The 18,551-nt window shown below is 40.4% G+C and overlaps 1 protein-coding gene across 1 annotated transcript in view; it reads right to left on the reverse strand.

Moving 5' to 3' along the window:
- Positions 1 to 18,551, reverse strand: part of PDHX (pyruvate dehydrogenase complex component X) — a 120,801-nt gene that overhangs the window by 89,805 nt on the left and 12,445 nt on the right. The window lies entirely within an intron of this gene.

Raw genomic sequence — 18,551 nt, forward strand, 5'->3', positions numbered from 1 at the left:
TGACAACCTCTCATACTTGAAGAGATAAAATAGATTCATTCCAAAGAGAACTAACTAACCTTTCCAGCTCACGTTTCCACCAATCTTCCTACCTCCAGCCTTCTTTGCCACTTTCCTTGTACCGAGTTGGTTCTAAGGCCGATTCTTATGCCTGGAATCCAATGCCCTCTGACCTCAAGGGTTTTGCTTCTGCAAGGATCCCCACATGTATGCCATTTTTCTCTTGTATTGGCAATTTTTTACTCTCTTAACTGGATCTCTTCTACTGGTATAAAAACATAGTAAAATATCATCTATCTTAAAACTCACACACACATACACACACACAAACTTTGCCTTCAACCTTCAGCTCATCCAGCACCTTCAGAGCAAACATGTTTCAAAGAGTTGTCCACTTTTCTGTCAACTCTTCTCTCACTTGTTCCTTGACCCACTCCCTCCAATCAGGCCACACCACTCCACTGAAACAGATTTACCAAGAGTAACAACCCCCCACCCCCAGCCTCCTTGAATGCTTCCTTTACTTCTTTGCTCTGAATGAAACCTGTCTCTCCCAAGACACAGTTTCCCCCGAGGCTCTCCCCTCAAGTGGTGGTAGTTCTCACGTCCTCTACCCCTAGGTATGGGGTGAGTGAATTCCTTGAACGTTAAATGTCTTTCCCTTTCTCTCATTCCATTGTACTCAGCAAACTTTTGGTCACAGCTAATCCCAGGTCTTCTGACTCCACATCTGTACCTGTGCCTTAAGGTGGCTGAAGGGAAACACATAACCACGTTAAGGTCATTAAGGTTGAGTGGGCTTTTAATGCTGCCGGGGAATTTTACTTTACTACCTCATCCATATATTCCCTCACTCTCCTTGACAAGTGTCTCTTCAAACTTCAAACATCTCTTCCCTGCATATTCACTCTTGGCTGATGACCCTGAGTGCTATTTCATTGAAAAAATAGAAGCCGTCATGAGAGAGCGTAGCATAATGTACAGAGTTATCGAATCACTATGTTGCACACCTGAAACTAATGTAACATTTGGTGTCAACTATACTTCAATTAAAAAATAATTAGGGGCGCCTGAGTGGCTCAGTCGTTAAGCGTCTGCCTTCGGCTCAGGTCATGATCCCAGGATCCTGGGATTGAGCCCCACATCGGGCTCCCTGCTCAGCGGGGAGTCTGCTTCTCCCTCTCCCACTCCTCCTGCTTGTGTTCCCTTTCTCACTGTGTCTCTCTCTCTGCCAAAAAATAAATACAATCTTTTAAAAAAAATTTTTAAAAATAATTAAACAAAAGAGCTTGCATGGGCTTGCACCTCTCTCTGGGACTCTGATGATGAGCTGTCCATGCTTCCCACTAAGGCTAGCCTCTTCACGTAAAGAGATCTCCACCCCGTTCTCATGCAAGGACAATATCCATGACAGAATTTCCAATTTCCTGAAGTCCTCCCCAACACAGTTAATGGTAACGCCATCCTTCCAGTTGCTCCGGCTCATAATCTCGCTATCATGTTTGGTGGTTTCTTTGACAGGCTATACATCCAGCTAATCAGCAAATCCTATCTGCTTTCGATGCCAAGTGTATCCAGAATCGCTCAACTTCTCACCAGGTTCACTGTTAACCACCTTGGCCCAGGGGCCACCATTTCTCACCTAAACTATTGCAGTTGCCTCTTAACCAACTTCCCTACTTCACCCTTTGCTCAGCACCCTACTCCTGTCCCCAATAGTCTATTCTCAACACAGCAGCCTGCACAATCCTGTCAACATGGAAGTCAGCCAGTGTCACTCCTCTGCTCAAAACCCTGGCTTCCTGTCTCACAGTGAAGGCTCCACAGCCTCCCCCGGACACCCCCATTGCCTCATTCAATTTCCCTCCTCCCCACTTACTCTGCTCCAGCCACACTGGTCTCCTAGGGAGTCTTTAAATTTTCCAGGCAATTTCTTTGGCAGGTGTTCTCCCCACCCTTAAATGCTCTTCCTCCAGATACCTGTATAGCTCATTCATGCCCTCCGCTCATTCAGGTCTTCAAATGTCACCTGTGTGGTTTTCCCTGACCATCCTCTTTTAATCACAACCCTGCCCTATTCCCCTCATCCCGAACTCTCTTCTTCCTTGCTTTAGTTTTAGTTGTAAAGCGCTTATAACCAACTAGCATGCTATTGTGAAAATTAGTAAGGAGGAGCCTCACTAAAATAAAGTCAGGAGGTTTCCACAGGAGGAGCGATCACACCTACCACTCAGTAGTCAATTGCAGACCCAAAAGGGAAGAGATGGACTTCACCTTGCACGTAGATACTACTCTACTGCTCCAGCTGGAGGAGGACAAGCTTTCCTTATCCCCCCAGCAATAGCTCAGCCAATGAGAAGCCACCACACTTTGAACTCCCAGGTTACTGCAGTGGACTTTTAGTTCCTAACGGCCTTTCCAAATTACCCCTGTTCTCCTTAAAGAAGCATGCCTCTCCTTTGTTCCCCCTCCCCACATGCCTATGGTTTTGCTGCAGCTTGTTTGTCCCAGATTGCAATTCTTTTTTACTCCCGAAATAACCTTTTACAGGTAAAATACCCGCCTGTTTTTACTTTTACAGTTAACAGTGATTTAATTGTTCACCTTTCCCCCCCTCACCAGAATATGAACCCCATGAGGACAGGGATTTTCGTCTGTTTCGTGCACTGGTCCCTTGAGCGTATCTAGTAGAGCTGGTACTAAATAAATATTTGTTGAATAAAAGAGCAACTTTTTGCCAAAACTAGTGATTAGTTCTCTGTATTTTGCATGAATTTACAGTAGCATTACTAGTGATTATTCCCTCCTTGAAATGTTTTTCTCTAGGCTTCCATGACCCCAGACTCATGCCATTTTCTACTCACCTCATTGGCCATGTCTGCGGTTCTTTTGTTGAGTATCGCCTATCAGGCCACAATGTTGGAGGGCCCCAGGGCTGTCCGCCCTTAACCATGCTCTCCGTCTTTACTTTTTTCCTGGGAAATCTCATTCAGTGCCACAGCTTTAAATATTATCTACATGCTGATGACTCAGTGTTCTATCTCCAGCCCAGACCTCTCCTTTACATTCCAGACTTGTCTCCACCTCCTACTCCTCACCCCTTGGATGTATAATAGGCATCTAAAACACATCATGGCCCAAAACTGCTATTGATTTTTCTTCCCTATAAGCCATCACCCTCCCCCTCCCCACCCCCAAACATTTTCTGGAGGCTTATGCTAAAGATCTCTTTAAGACAGACCTGTCTTGTTCACTACAGCCAAGAAAAATGCCTGACACATTTTAACTATTTGTGTTCTGGGTTCTAGGTTCTATAGTTTTGGTTACTTCAGCTTAATTTCATTCTCTTCATTTTTAAAATGAAGCTAATGAATGAGATAAAGTACGTAGAAGAACAAACCACAGAGCTTGACCTTTAGTAGGTATTCAATACTTCAATAAATATTAATTACCCTTCTTTCTATAAGTCCCATTGAATTCTCATAAGAGTGTTTTGAGGTAGGTATTGTCCCATTTTTTTTTTTTTTTTGGACAAGGAAATTGAAGCTCAGATAAGAATAATAACTATGTAGAATATAAGAAAAGGTATGTAAATGTCTTACCGTGGTGCCTCAAACTATAAACGCACCCAAGGCATTCAACTCAACCTATAAAATTTCTCTCCTGAACAGCTCTCACTTAGCTATCCTAGAGATAGTTGTAATGCAAGGAAGTCATTGACGTCCTGCTGCACTGTAGCACCTCTCCCATTGTGTTTCTCACCCTTGGAAATGCAGAAGAGATTTGCAAAACCTGATTTAGAGGTGGAGAAATGGCTGCTGGAAGTCTGTATCACCCAGTCAATTTTTTTTTTTTTAAGATCCCTACAATGTGGATTGCTAGGAGCTGAGGTCCAAAAGTGAATACAAATACAGCTGTGGGAGGGCTTATTCTCATCATCTGACACATGGGTGTTGAGTGAATATTTGTCCAGGGGGGCAACAGGCATTCTTCAAATGCCCTTGTGACTGTTATTCTCTCAATTATTCCTACTTCTTTAAATAAGGAGGGGAAACGTTGGTTACAAATGAAGGATTAAACTGGTAAGCGATCTAGATCAAACACTTTTATTTCATTAAGTGCAGGACATTCCATTCACTCTCAGATTGAATAAGGGATTAACATATTTTAGTCGAGATTATATCATCTGCTTCTGAACTGATTTTGAGCTGTTTTGTCTCACTCAGCTCTCTTTTGTGAGAAGTACCTCAAAATAATATAGTTCCCCAGAGAATATCCCAAACAAGTAGAAAGGTAAAGTGATAACCTAAAGGAGAGTTTCATCTTGTATTTCAATTTGCTCAAATACTTCCCCTTGGATGAAAAAAACCGATATCTCATCAGCGATTCTAGTCAAGGTGGTCGGATATGGGACTCACAATTGGTAGCACTTTTCGAGAAGCAATTAGAATTCTCCCTCCAAGTTTCTTTAAAACAGAAAGAGAATTTGGCTTTATTTCATTGACCTATAATCTAATGATCATCAAATCATCACATTCTGGTTCATAATCACTGAAATAAGTATCCTCTTATGTGGTTATAAGTTGTAAGAAGTGTTCATCTCTTACTCTGTCACAGTTCTTTTTTTTTTTTAGATTTTATTTATTTATTTGACAGAGAGAGACACAGCGAGAGAGGGAACACAAGCAGGGAGAGTGGGAGAGGGAGAGGGAGAGGCAGACTCCCTGCTGAGCAGGGAGCCTGACAAGGGACTTAATCCCAGGACCCTGGAATCATGACCTGAGCCGAAGGCACACGCTTAACTGACTGAGCCAGCCAGGCGCCCTGTCACAGTTCTAATTGTGTAATTTTGTTGTTGGAAAGTATATTTTCTGAAAATTAAATAAATGACTTAAAATGGAAATAGATATAGTTTTCCTCCATTTAATACTGTTAAATTACAAAAATTCAACCAAGAAAATTTTAAAGATCTAACTAACTGGCTTTTTTAATCGATTCATGAATTGAGCAGCGTCCCATTTAGCAAGTAGAGGGGAGCTCAGGAGTTGTATGAAAAAGATTCATATAGGAAGAAGGATAGGCAAGAAGCTATTTGCAAATGATGAGCACTGGTGTTATAGGTAACTAACGAATCATTGAACACTACACCAAAAACTAATGATGTACTATATGCTGGCTAATTGAATTAAAAAAAAAAAGAGGAAAGGATTGTTTCAGGCAAGATCACCTTTCTTTAGGGAGAAGGGCAGTGGGTCTTACCAGGTTGGGGAGGGTCCAAGTGACAGATTGCCTCATTGATGCTGATCAGAACTGACTGACTGACTAGTTAAGACTACATTTCTGGGGAGGTTGAAACTGAAATTAGGTTAGGTATTAAGCTGGGTTTGATGATTTGGCCTAAGTGACACCATTTGGTTTTGGGGCCTGTGGTTTTCTATTTAACACTGTCTCCTTGTTTAAAATTCTACATGTTTTTCATTATTGGACTTTTAGAAGACAGAGAATAAGCAAAGCAATTCTTATCATAAATACTATGTTAATTTCCTGTATGATTATTCTCAAAACTTTCTCATTTACAACTAAAGGTTTTGAGGATAAAATGAATTTATTCATGTCATTAGAAAGGCCAAGTGCAATTTTAGTAATCATAGCAGTTTGTATTTTTAGGAGCCTAAGCACTATGGTAAGGACCTTTATTTTATTTTATTTTACGATTCAACAAATTTTAATTTGTATAGATGAGTGAATTTATTATGGCATATTTTGAACTTCTCACTACCCTGAAAGAGAACACCCAGTACTCATCACAAGTGCCCTCCTTAATACCCACCCCCCCTCTAGACCACCCCCCCCCCCCTCCCCCTATCAACACTGTTTGTTCTCTATCTTTATGAGTTTCTTACGGTTTGTCCCCCTTCCTTTTTTTTCTCCTTCCCCTATGTTCATCTGTTTTGTTTCTTAAATTCCACATATGAGTGAAATCATATGGTATTTGTCTTTCTCTGACTGACTTATTTCACTTAGCATAATACACTCTAGCTCATCCATGTTGTCGCAAATGGCAAGATTTCTTTCTTTTTGATGGCTAATACATATATACCACATCTTCTTTATCCATCCATCAGTTGATAAACATTTAGGCTCTTTCCATAGTTTGGCTATTGTTGATAATGCTGCTATAAACATTGGGGTGCATGTGCCCCTTTGAATCACTATTTTTGTATCTTTTGGATAAATACCTAGTAGTGCAATTGCTGGGTCGTAGGGTAGTTCTATTTTTAACTTTTTGAGGAACCTCCACACTGTTTTCGACAGTGGCTGCACCAGTTTGCATTCTCACCAACAGTGTAAGAGGGTTCCCCTTTCTCCACATCCTCACCAACATCTGTTGTTTTCTGTGTTGTTAATTTTAGCCCTTCTGATAGATATGAAATGGTATCTCATCGTAGTTTTGATTTGTATTTCCTTGATGATTAGTAATGCTGAGCATCTTTTCCTGTACCTGTTAGCCATCTGGATGTCTTCTTTAGAAAAATGTTTATTCATATCTTCTGCCCATTTCTTAACTGGGTTCTTTGTTTTTCAAGTGTTGAGTTTGATAAATTCTTTATAGATTTTGGATACTATCCCTTTACCGCATATGTCATTTGCAAATATCTTCTCCCATTCCCATTTTAGTTTTGTTGATTGTTTCTTCCTCTGTGCAGAAGCTTTTTATCTTGATGAAGTCCAAATAGTTCATTTTTGCTTTTGTTTCCCTTTCCTTCGATGATATGTCTAGGAAGAAGCTGCTGCAGCCGAGGTCAAACAGGTTTCTGCCTGTGTTCTCCTCTAGGATTTTGATGGATTCCTGTCTCACATTTAGGTCTTTCATCCATTTTGAATTTGTTTTTGTATATGGAAGGAAGTGGTCCAGATTCATTTTTTGTGCATTGCTGTTCAGTTTTCCCAACACCATTTGTTGAAGATAATGTCTTTTTTCCTTTGGATATTCTTTCCTGCTTTGTCGAAGAAGATTAGTTGACCATAGTTATGGGTCCACTTCTGGGTTCTCTATTCTATTCCATTGATCTAGGTGTCTGTTTTGGTGCCAGCACTGTATTGTGTTGATGATTACAGCTTTGTAATAGAGCTTGAAGTTTGGAATCATGATGCCGCCAGCGTTCCTTTCCTTTTTCAGGATTGCTTTGGCTATGCAGGGTCTTTTGTGTTTCCATACAAATTTTAGGATTGTTCGTTCTAGCTCTGTGAAAAATGCTGGTGGTATTTTGACAGGGATTGCATTAAATGTGTAGATTGCTTTGGGTAGTATAGACATTTTAACAATGTTTGTTCTTCCAATCCATGAGCATGGAATATCTTTCCATTTCTTTGTGCCCTCTTCAATTTCTTTTATAAGTGTTCTATAGTTTTCAGAGTACAGATCCTTTACCTCTTTGGATAGGTTTATTCCTAAGTATTTTATTGTTTTTGGTGCAATTGTAAATGGGATCGATACCTTGATTTCTCTTTCTGCTACTTCATTATGATGTATAGAAATGCAACAGATTTCTGTACATTGATTTTATATCCTGCAACTTTGCTAAATTCATATATGAGTTCTAGCAATTTTTTGGTGGAGTCTTTTGGGTTTTCTGTATAAAGTATCATGTCATCTGCAAATAGTGAAAGTTTGACTTCTTTCTTGCTGATTTGGATGCCTTTTATTTCTGTTGTCTGATTGCTGAAGCTCAGACTTCCAGCACTATGTTAAATAGTAATGGTGAGAGTCAACATCCTTGTCACGTTCCTGACTGTAGAGGAAAAGCTCTCAGTTTTTCCCCACTGAGGATGATAATAGCTGTGGGTCTTTTGAATATGGCCTTTATGATGTTGAAGTATGTTCCATCCATCCCTACTTTGTTGAGGGTTTTTATCAAGAATGGATGCTGTGTTTTGTCAAATGCTTTTTCTGTATCTATTGAGAGGGTCATATGGTTCTTATCCTTTCTTTTATTAATGTGGTGTATCACATTGATTTGCAAATATTGAACCACCCCTGCAGCTGAGTAATAAATCCCACTTGACCATGGTGAATAATTCTTTTAATGTACTGTTGGATTTGATTTGCTAGTATCTTGTTGAGAATTTTTGCATCCATGTTCATAAGGGATATTGGCCCGTAATTCTCCTTTTTTAGTGGGGTCTTTGGTTTTGGAATCAAGGTAATACTGGCCTTGTAGTATGAGTTTGGAAGTTTTCCTTCCATTTTTATTTTTTGAAACAGTTTGAGGAGAATAGGTATTAACACTTTTTTAATTATTATTATGTTATTTTAATCACCATACATTACATCATTAGTTTTTGATGTAGTGTTCCACGATTCATTGTTTGTGTATAACACCCAGTGCTCCATGCAGAATGTGCCCTCCTTAATACCCATCACCAGGCTAACCCATCCCCCTACCCCCCCAGAACCCTCAGTTTGTTTTTCAGAGTCCATAGTCTCTCATGGTTCGTCTCCCCCTCCGATTTCCCCCCTTTCATTCTTCCCCTCCTGCTATCTAAATCAAAACCTCAATGAGATATCACCTCACACCAGTCAGAACGGCTAAAATTAACAAGTCAGGAAACGACAGATGTTGGCGAGGATGCGGAGAAAGGGGAACACTCCTACTCTTGGTGGGAATGCAAGCTGGTACCGCCACTCTGGAAAACAGTATGGAGGTTCCTCAAAAAGTTGAAAATAGAGCTACCATATGATCCAGCAATTGCACTACTGGATATTTACCCCAAAGATACAAATGTAGGGATCCGAAGGGGTACGTGCACCCCGATGTTTATAGCAGCAATGTCCACAATAGCCAAACTGTGGACAGAGCCAAGATGTCCATCGACAGATGAATGGATAAAGAAGATGTGGTATATATATACAATGGAATATTATGCAGCCATCAAAAGGAATGAAATCTTGATATTTGCAATGACGTGGATGGAACTGGATGGTATTATGCTGAGTGAAATAAGTCAATCAGAGAAAGACTTATCATATGACCTCACTGATACGAGGAATTCTTAATCTCAGGAAACAAACTGAGGGTTGCTAGAGTGGTGGGGGGTGGGAGGGATGCGGTGGCTGGGTGATAGACATTGGGGAGTGTATGTGCTATGGTGAGCACTGTGCATTGTGTAAGACTGTTGAATCACAGACCTGTACCTCTGAAACAAATCATACATTATATGTTAAAAAAAAAAAAAAAAGAAGGTATTAACTCTTCTTTAAATGTCTGGGAGAGGGGTGCCTGGGTGGCTCAGTCAGTTAAGCCTCTGACTCTTGATTTTGGCTCAGGTCATGATCTCAGGGTCATGGGATTGAGCCCTATGTCAGGCTTTGAGCCCCAAGTTGGACTCCATGCTCCACACAGAGTCTGCTCGAGATTCTTTCTCTCCCTCTCCCTCTGCCCCTCTCCCTCCTCTCTCTCTCAAATAAATTAAAAAAATATATAAATATCTGGTAGAATTCCCCTGGGAAGCCATCTGGCCCTGGACTTTTGTTTCTTGGGGGATTTTTGATTACTGATTCAATTTCTTTGCTGGTTATGGGTCTGTTCAAATTTTCTATTTCTTCCTGTTCCAGTTTTGGTGGTTTGTATGTTTCTAGGAATTTGTCCATTTTCTTCCAGATTGCCCAGTTTGTTGGCATATATAGTAAGGACCTTTAAGTACATTATATCCAGTTTTTATAGTAACTCTTGAAGGTATCATTACCCCTCATTTTAAAGATGAAGAAAATAAAATTCAGAGGCTAAACTACCCAAGTAAAAAATTTACCAAGCTCATTCAGTAAGCCCTGTGCACTTTCCACATTAACTAACTTTATCTTGTCAATGTAATATAAATTACTCTTATGGGTATAAAGAGAGTTTGCCTCTTAAAGCATATGTGGCTTCTGAGATAGGCATTAGGGACTTAGGAATCTAAGAACTTTTAATATGTTCACAAAGAAACATCTTTGGCTTTACTGACCTAATACTTTCCAAAATTTCTTTGGGGACCATTTATTGATGATGCATTGAGTTTCCATTTATTATTCAACTGTGTGATTAATTTCTATCCCTTTAAATATAAATATGGTATTCTATTCCTTCTATTAGTTTACTTAATCTTTTACTAAGTACCTTTTACTTTCCTACTTGTTATCATTTTTATCTCAAGAAGGGCCACAACTTTGCAAACAAAACTAAGGAATCATTTTCTTGATGTACAGTAGAGCTACATCTTAGGTTTGAAAGTTAATGAATGAAGTGAAAATTTCCAATAGTCAAAATTACCTTAAAAATTCTTTCAATCACCCATAAAGTATAATATTATATATGTGATTTGTGAATTTAGCCTAGTTTTTTTTTTTCATTCTTTCAATATTAAGTATTTACATATGGCCCTCAATCATACCTATTTCCCATCTTGAGGATATGGACCAGGTAATCAACAACCATTCATCTACTATTTGAGTAATGTGTCTTAAAATCACTCAAAAATTTTTTCCATTGGTTTCATAAATGTTCATTGTTGCTTTCAAGTTTCATTGCATCTATCACTTTTAATATAAGAAAAAAGGATATTGCCCTGATATACAACCCCTTTAAGTTAACTTGAACATGATGTAATACCACTGTAACTGAAACTCACTAGCTAGCTAAGATTCCTTCTCTTTCCTTAGGTGTGAATGAACTATTCAATTAATAAACTTTTCTTTCCCAAGCTCTAAATATAAAGAGATGTGTGTGTGCGTGTGTGTGTGTGTAATCTTATGCTCATTTTGGCTTCCATTATTTTATAAAAACTGGGTAGAAAACAAAGTATCCTATCCCAAGGAAATACAGTATATTAGTGTAATAAGTTCTCTCTGGAAGCACACAGTTCTGTTGGTGTCCAATGTAAGGCTCTCCCAGTTGAAGCACTGATGGCCATCTGTCAACTTATCTGTTTGATATAAATGAACTAAAAGACACCACAAGAACGATACAGCAAAGGAAGGAAATAGACATCCCCAGGGCACCGAATGTTCCTGCCCAACACTGGGTGGGAAATCTTGATCCTTCAAATGATATGGCTGAAAACCTAGGATAGTAAGTAGATGTCAATAGATGTTGAATGAATGACTCTTGGCTTCCTGCCTCATAACTATTAAAGGAGATAGGAATTAGGAATAAAATGAAATATCTGCCTCACCTCCTCGTCCCAATACCACCAGAAGAGAAATGAGCCTAGGAAGAATGAATGCCATTTTAGCTTTTATATTATGAACATAATTGGTCATGGTAGTTAATGGATAGGACTGGGAAAGTCTTAAATCCCTGCTTGGGACAGCATTGGAAGGGGGAGTTATGGGTAAACAAATCAGTCATATATTACATCACAAAAAAGGAGATTAGAAAGAATAGGATTCTAAAATCTTGAGTCAGTAAAGCTTATCTAATATATCCTTATTGAAATATCTTTAATTTTTATGAGTCTTCCCATTAGCAAACTATGAGTCACTTTATTCATTAACTATGTTTAATAACAATAATTACATAAAATCTTGTAGTTTAGCAAACACTTCCACTCTCCTAGTCATCTTCTCAACAGCCCTGTGGTTGCACTGTTACCACCATCCGCCCCCACATAGAAGCTTCTGGGGAACTAGCACCCTGTCCTACTGATTCCCATAGCCCTGTGCCCACACATAGCAGAAAATCAAAAAGGCTTGTTTTTTTCTTTTTCCTTTTTTTTAAGATTTGTATATTTATTTTAGAGATTAGGAGAGAGAGAGAGCAGAGGGGAGGGGCAGAGAAAGAGAGAGAGAATCCTCAAGCAAGCCCAATGCTGGGCTCCATCCCAAGACCCCGAGATCATGACCTGAGCTGAAACCAAAAGTCAGCCGCTCAACCGACTGAGCCACCCAGGTGCCCCCAAAAGGCTTGTTTTTTTTTTTTTTTAAAGGTTTTATTTATTTGACAGAGAGAGACACAGCGAGAGAGGGAACACAAGCAGGGGGAGTGGGAGAGGGAGAAGCAGGCTTCCCGCGGAGCAGGGAGCCCGATGCGGGGCTCGATCCCAGGACCCTGGGACCATGACCTGAGCCGAAGGCAGACGCTTAATGACTTAGCCACCCAGGTGCCCCCAAAAGGCTTGTTTTTTCATGTAAACCTCGATATTACAAATGAAAACATAGGTTTCAAAAGGTTAACTTGCCCAATATCTGTGAGTGGCAGGGGTGAGAATTTGTCCTAAGCCTTTGGCTCTAAAGTCTGTGACATTTGTCCAACCTGGATGAACAAATATCTCTCAGCAAATACAGCTCTATGCATTTGATTTATACATTTTTTAATTGCTCAAGACTTAAAATGCACATAGGGACATTTTTAGGTTGACATCTGTTTTTGTTCCTTATGTCAATTTCAGGTATATTCTTTCCGACATTTTAGTAAAACTGCATGCATATTTTAACAATATTCATAGAGGTGATTAACATCACAATATTAGAATATTAGGATGCTATTAAAGAAACAATTATGTTCTTTCTCTATAATTCCTAATAATAAACTTACACTAACTAGTAAGTCTGCGCATTTCTGCTCTTCCTACTTTGTTCTAGTATTTTTTTCATGGATATGAGGATCCTGATAACCTCTGTCTCATGTAACTTAGAAATGTGTTGATTCTGTTTTAAATTCAAACTTCTAAAGGTTCTGCACCTAAGGGACACTTTCCAATGGCACTTTCAAAGCCATTCGTTTTACAGGATGTCAGATCAAATTCTGCCCTTTAAATTCTCTTCACAGCAATTACCGCAGTTAATTTAATCACATGGCATCTCCAACTGGTGATCTTATCACACAATGGAATGAATGAACTCATTCCAATCTATGTTCATCAATGTCATAGCAATCACTGTGTGCTTTTTATAGAAATGCTCTGAAAAAGACTCCTTTCCTCCATTCTCCTAAATTTCAGAACCTCCTGTAATCTTCTCTTTTGCCTCTTTTTATCCAGAAAGCAAAATTCAACTCCTAACAGCGCATTGCCAATTTCCCTCCCCAGCCAAGAATGACTGTTAAAAACCTCACTCTGTTGTGAAAGCCGGCTGCTGTGAAGGATATTACTTTGGCCCCGGGTGACTTCCTAAGAATTACCTTTTTGCATTTACAATGCTTCTGACTCACCACGCTTACAAGTAAGTGTGATTTTTAACCCAGGCCTTAACTACTTCTAGCTGTTAATCTTCAATCATTCAATGCCATTCACATGTTCTTCAGGCATTTTTCCTATTTACTTAAGAAACAAACCACCACCTGCAGTCCCAATATGAAATGAAAACTTGACCCTTACGCCAAATCCACAATACACAAAAGTATGTATTATGACTTCGAATCTTTCGTAATGCTTTCACACCCTGAGAATGAGGCTTTCCTGCATGTTCTCCTTTTCTTTAGTTTCTTCTGCCCATCCATTATCAATAAAGGAGATTTTATTTGTTGCTTTATTCCTCCCTACACACACTTTTTGGGGGGCGCTTTTCTTGTTTCTCTTCTTTTTTATTCGTTGAACATATATCTTTTATTCTATTCCTTTCATCTGTCTTGACTTATACTGACACTTATATTCTCAGCCTTTGTGCTAGCTAGCACTTTTAATATTTTACATTGACCTTGAGCAGAATCACTTCCCTTTCTTCCATTGTTTAGCTAACATTTCCTAAGGATCTTCTAACTAACTTCAGCTACTCTTCTCTTATACTCAGTACCTCCTCAGGACTCAGGTTGTGGTTTGCAGGGAGTGGTAAGCTGTTGGAGTCTGCCCTGTTCTCCTCATTCATTGGTCCCACGTCCACCCTGCCTGCTACCCCATGGAGTTCTGGAACAACAGTCAGTCCCCAAGTCCTACCTGCAGGCGTCAGCCCCTGACCCAGGCCTGGGTGGTTGTGGCACACCATTCTCCTGCCCACATGGAGTGTTCCAAGTTTGAGTCTCTTGACTCAAGGAGAGCTGCTGTGAGGGCCATCTTTCCTGCCACACAGAGGAAATCTGTCTCTAGTTGAAGAGAATGAAACCAACACACAAAGAGAAGCATAAAAAGCAGATACGAAAATAGAGGTCCAACAGAAATATTACTACTCATTACTCACTACTGAATAGTGAGTTTCAGTACCTGGATTCAGCAGTGCCTCTGAATTTACCTTCAGCCTTTTGAGTCAGAAGGGATGAACAAATATGCTTTTTTTTTTTTTTAAACTTCAGTTGTTTCGAGATGGGTTCTTTCATAACAGAATCTCAACTGATACCATGTCTGACTAAGAGCAGAAGCTACACAATCGTGTGAGATGAAAGGCCAATTCACATGAATGTTGAGGAGATGCAGGCTTCTGTGCGCATGACTTCATAGAGAATTGGCAAACAGAGAAAGGCTGTTCGTGTCCCGGTGTGGCTTGGAAGCTGGGTTGGTTCATGCACAGTTTTTCTCCGCACATTGTTTTAAAGCAACCAGGGCAAACTCTCACAACTAATGAGAATGTTTTAGAAATACATGAAAGCCTTGGGGAAAAGCTGAAAAACCTACAGAAGTTCATTCTTGAATGCAAAGAAAAGAAGGTGGCGGGGTGGGGGTGCTGGTTAGAGTGGGGCTGGTTTAATGATCTCACAAGCTGTCAGTGTTTTCACTTTGTTGCATTGGCTGGGGCAGGTGTACATGAAGACCCAAGAAATTTCCCCCAACATAAAACAATGGATTCATGAGGGAGGCTTCAGACGGGATCAGATTTTAAATATGATGAAAACAGAGTCTTCTAGAAGCAAATGCCTCATTAGAACTACATCTTAAAGGAATTCTAAGGAAATAAATGGTTAACTAATGGTGATGCTCAGTGTGAACACTGAAGAGAGCTAACCGTGCTGGCATTTTTATTAGTTGTATTATTATTTTTATTTGTGCTCTGGTGTCATGGTCCCACAAACATGATAACATGTTTGGTGGTCTGCCTCAGGCTTGTCGGTCCCATTTGCCATATATATAATATACACACCTACACTCATTCTGAAAAGGATTGAGGACCATATAAAAATTTACATAATAAGATGAAAGGGGAGAAAAAGGAAGAAATATAAATATTAACATTGAAGGGTAAAGTTAAGGCTAAAACAAAATGAATGTTTAAAGCCCAGTGTTGGTGGATGTACTGTTCAGATTTTGTGAAAAATCAGGTGGCGTTCCATAACAACTCAGTTTATTAATATTACCATTCATCTCGTGCTGCCCAGCTGGCTATGTTGATTTAGATTGAAAAATAAGAACATACACTTGGTAGAATTTAAATATTTTTACCCGTTTGGTTATCAAGAGGTGTGGTAGACTTTTAGATCCATAAGTATGGGGGTTTTATCTAGCTCTCCATTTTGGAGCTTGAGGATCCTGGTACGTAACAGGCACTCAATAAATATTTGTCAAATGAGTGTATTTTTTTTTTTAAAAGACATGAGGCGCCTGGGTGGCTCAGTTGGTTAAGCATCTGCCTTGGGCTCAGGTCATGATCCCAGGGTCCTGAGATTGAGTCCCACATCAGGCTCTCTGCTCAGCAGGGAGTCTGCTTCTCCCTCTGCCTGCAGCTACCCCTGCTTGTGCTCTCTCTCTCTCTGTCAAATAAATGAATAAAATCTTTTAAAAAAGGACATTATATATCCTTAGGTCTTGAATTATTTCTTAATTTAATTCCATGTTTTTGTTGATTGAGTAGATTTTCAACTTAAATTCATGTTTGCAAGGTACATATACATTTAACATGATAAAAAATATTCAAAATGTACAAAAGTGTATATCCTTGGTGTATTTCTTCCTCTCACTCTGTTCTCCTGGTTGTCTACTTCCTCTCTTTGGAGGCAACCAGTTAACCAAGGTCTTGTGCATCCCTCCACAGACAGTTACGCAAATATGAGAATATGTCTACGTACATTCGTGTTGGACACGGGGATCGCTTTCCGTGGAAGGACTTGTTGCTCCAGCTCCTAGGAGTGCTGTCCACAGACAGCCTTTAGCTGTCAGCTCCATTCAGAGATTGTCTCTGCTATAGAGCTGCTCACCCAAAGCCATGAACTTCCCAGGGCAGTCCACATCAAATGACTGAGGAAGAAGGCCATTTCAGCCTGATACTGGACATTTCTGATGGGTGAGTTTAATTACATAATTCTTTCTCCATGAAGTCAGCTGAGGCCATGAGGCCTGCATTATAGCTTGACTTATCCCTCTGTTTAACCCTGCTTCTGCACCCCACTTTCCACAGGGAGTTTTGCTAATAGTCCTGGTTTCTGAGGACAGAGGAGGTTTCCAGGATGCTTGATTTTCAGTGCTACAATCAATATGTCCCAGGAAAACCAGAATAAATTGGTCACCCTCTCTGTATGTGTTGATCCCAAGGACACTACCAAATAACACCCTGTACACTAAACTCAGTCTCTAGGTCTGCTTCCTGGGCTACTCAGCCTGTGAGAGCAGCAAGAGAGGTCTGAGAAAGCAGGTGTAAAATAGAGATGGGGAGCTGAAGCTCATCACCAAGCCGGCATCGACACTGGGGACCCTGTCTAGCAGTAGGTGGAGCCAACAGCCCCTGGCACAAGGGGATGGTCCAACTGTGAAAACCTTCACCGATGGTAGAGTGGGATAATAGACCAAGGAAGAGAAAACACTAGCATACACAGTTTTGCAGGTTTTTGAAAATTATGGATGTGGTAGTCACTATATGGACAGTGGGATTGGATGGCTCCTGTGACCATGGCTCTGGTAAAGGATAACTGAAGGCTGACAGTGATTAACAGACAATTGGAAGCCAACAGTGACTGGTAGAAGCCCCCTTGGCAGCTAAGAGACCCTCATCTCCTACAGTAGAAGAACCCAGAAAGCTGAAGAGTAGGCTCAGGTTTTAATTATCAGAGTATCTGAGATGCAAAACATGTTCAACTCCCAGCTCAGGCAGTCTGCCATCACAAGGTCAAGGTTCTTGTCAGGAAAGGACAGACCTGGGCATGTTGGATAGGAAATCAACAATGAGATCAGCACTGATGTCCCTGAAAATCTTAATTCCCAGATTCCCTGAACATTCTGAGCCTGCAAAAGTCAACTTCGCTTCCTATTAAGAGCTAGCACTCCTGCTTGCCACTCCTTCTCAAGACAATATCCCCCAAGATCTGCTCCCACCTCTCCTCCTGGCCATGAGACACTAACTAGGATTAAGTTGTAGAATAATCCAGCCAAGGTTGTGCTAGGCCCCATACGAGAGGAAAGGGACCCTCAGGAAGCCACAACACCCAGCTACAGGCATAGGCAGGAGCCAGGGAAGTGCTGTGGGAATGAATTCTAAGGATGTAAGGCTGAGACATAAAGCTGGTTATAGGAGAGTTAATTTATTTTCCTTGGCAAAGGGGGATATATCCAAGCACTCAATAACTGTTAGACACAGAGTCTGAGGTGACATTGACAGCTGGAGACCCAAAGTGTCATCATGGCCCTCTGTTAGAGTGAGGTCAGAGGGAGCAAAGTTATAAATGGACCGTTGACCAAGTTCTGGCTCACTGAGGGCCCACAGGGTCCATGGACCCACCTACAGGTCATTTCCAAATGTATAATTGGAATAGATAACAGTTGGTAGTGGTACAACCCCCACATCAGATCCTTGGCCTGTGAGGTAAAATCTATCAATCATAGTACAGAAGGCCAAGTAGAAGTCTTTGAAACTGCCACCTACTCCTGTCCTGCCCCCAGCCAAGATGCTCAATAAAAAACAAATTCATATCTTTGGAGGGATAACAGAAATCAATGCTACCTTTAAGGATCTGAAAGAAGCAGAGGTGGAGATCCCCCATTTTATCTCCATTTACCTCACCAGTTTGGGCCCTTGTAAAAATTAGGCAGATCTCTTGGAGGATGATAATAGATTATCACAAACCCAACTGCAGTTGCCATACCAGATAGCATCTTTGCTAGAGAGGATTAACATGACCTCGGATACTATGGAGCCATTGATGTCTGTATCAGAAAAGAGCATCAGAAAGAGTTTGCCTTCATGCACAATGGGAAACAGTTAGAGCTTTCCTCCAGGGCTGTGTTAGCTCACTCCCACAATATAGTCCAAAGAGATTTTGACTTTCTGTATATCTTACAGAACATGTTACTGATCCACTGCATTGATGACATTATGCTAAATGAGCTGAGGGATCGAGAAGTAGCTAGCTTCTGTTCTGGTGGATGGGAGATAAACTAGATTCTGGGGCTTGACACATGAGGGGAAAATTTAAAGGTCCAATAGTTAGGGGCATGCTAGGATACCTCATCCAAAGTGAAAGACAAATTATTACATCTTGTACTTCCCACTAAAAAGAAGGAGGCACAATGCCTTGTAGATTCCTTTGGGTTCTAGAGGCAACATATTCCATACATGGAAATACTGTTCCAGTCTATATACTGAGTGTCTTGGAAGGCCACCAGCTTTGACTGGGACCCAGAGCAGGAAAGAATTCTGCAGCAGCTGTAGGTTGTGGTTCAGG

Source organism: Neomonachus schauinslandi, chromosome 11, assembly GCF_002201575.2.
Source record: "Neomonachus schauinslandi chromosome 11, ASM220157v2, whole genome shotgun sequence".
Lineage (NCBI taxonomy): Eukaryota > Metazoa > Chordata > Mammalia > Carnivora > Phocidae > Neomonachus > Neomonachus schauinslandi.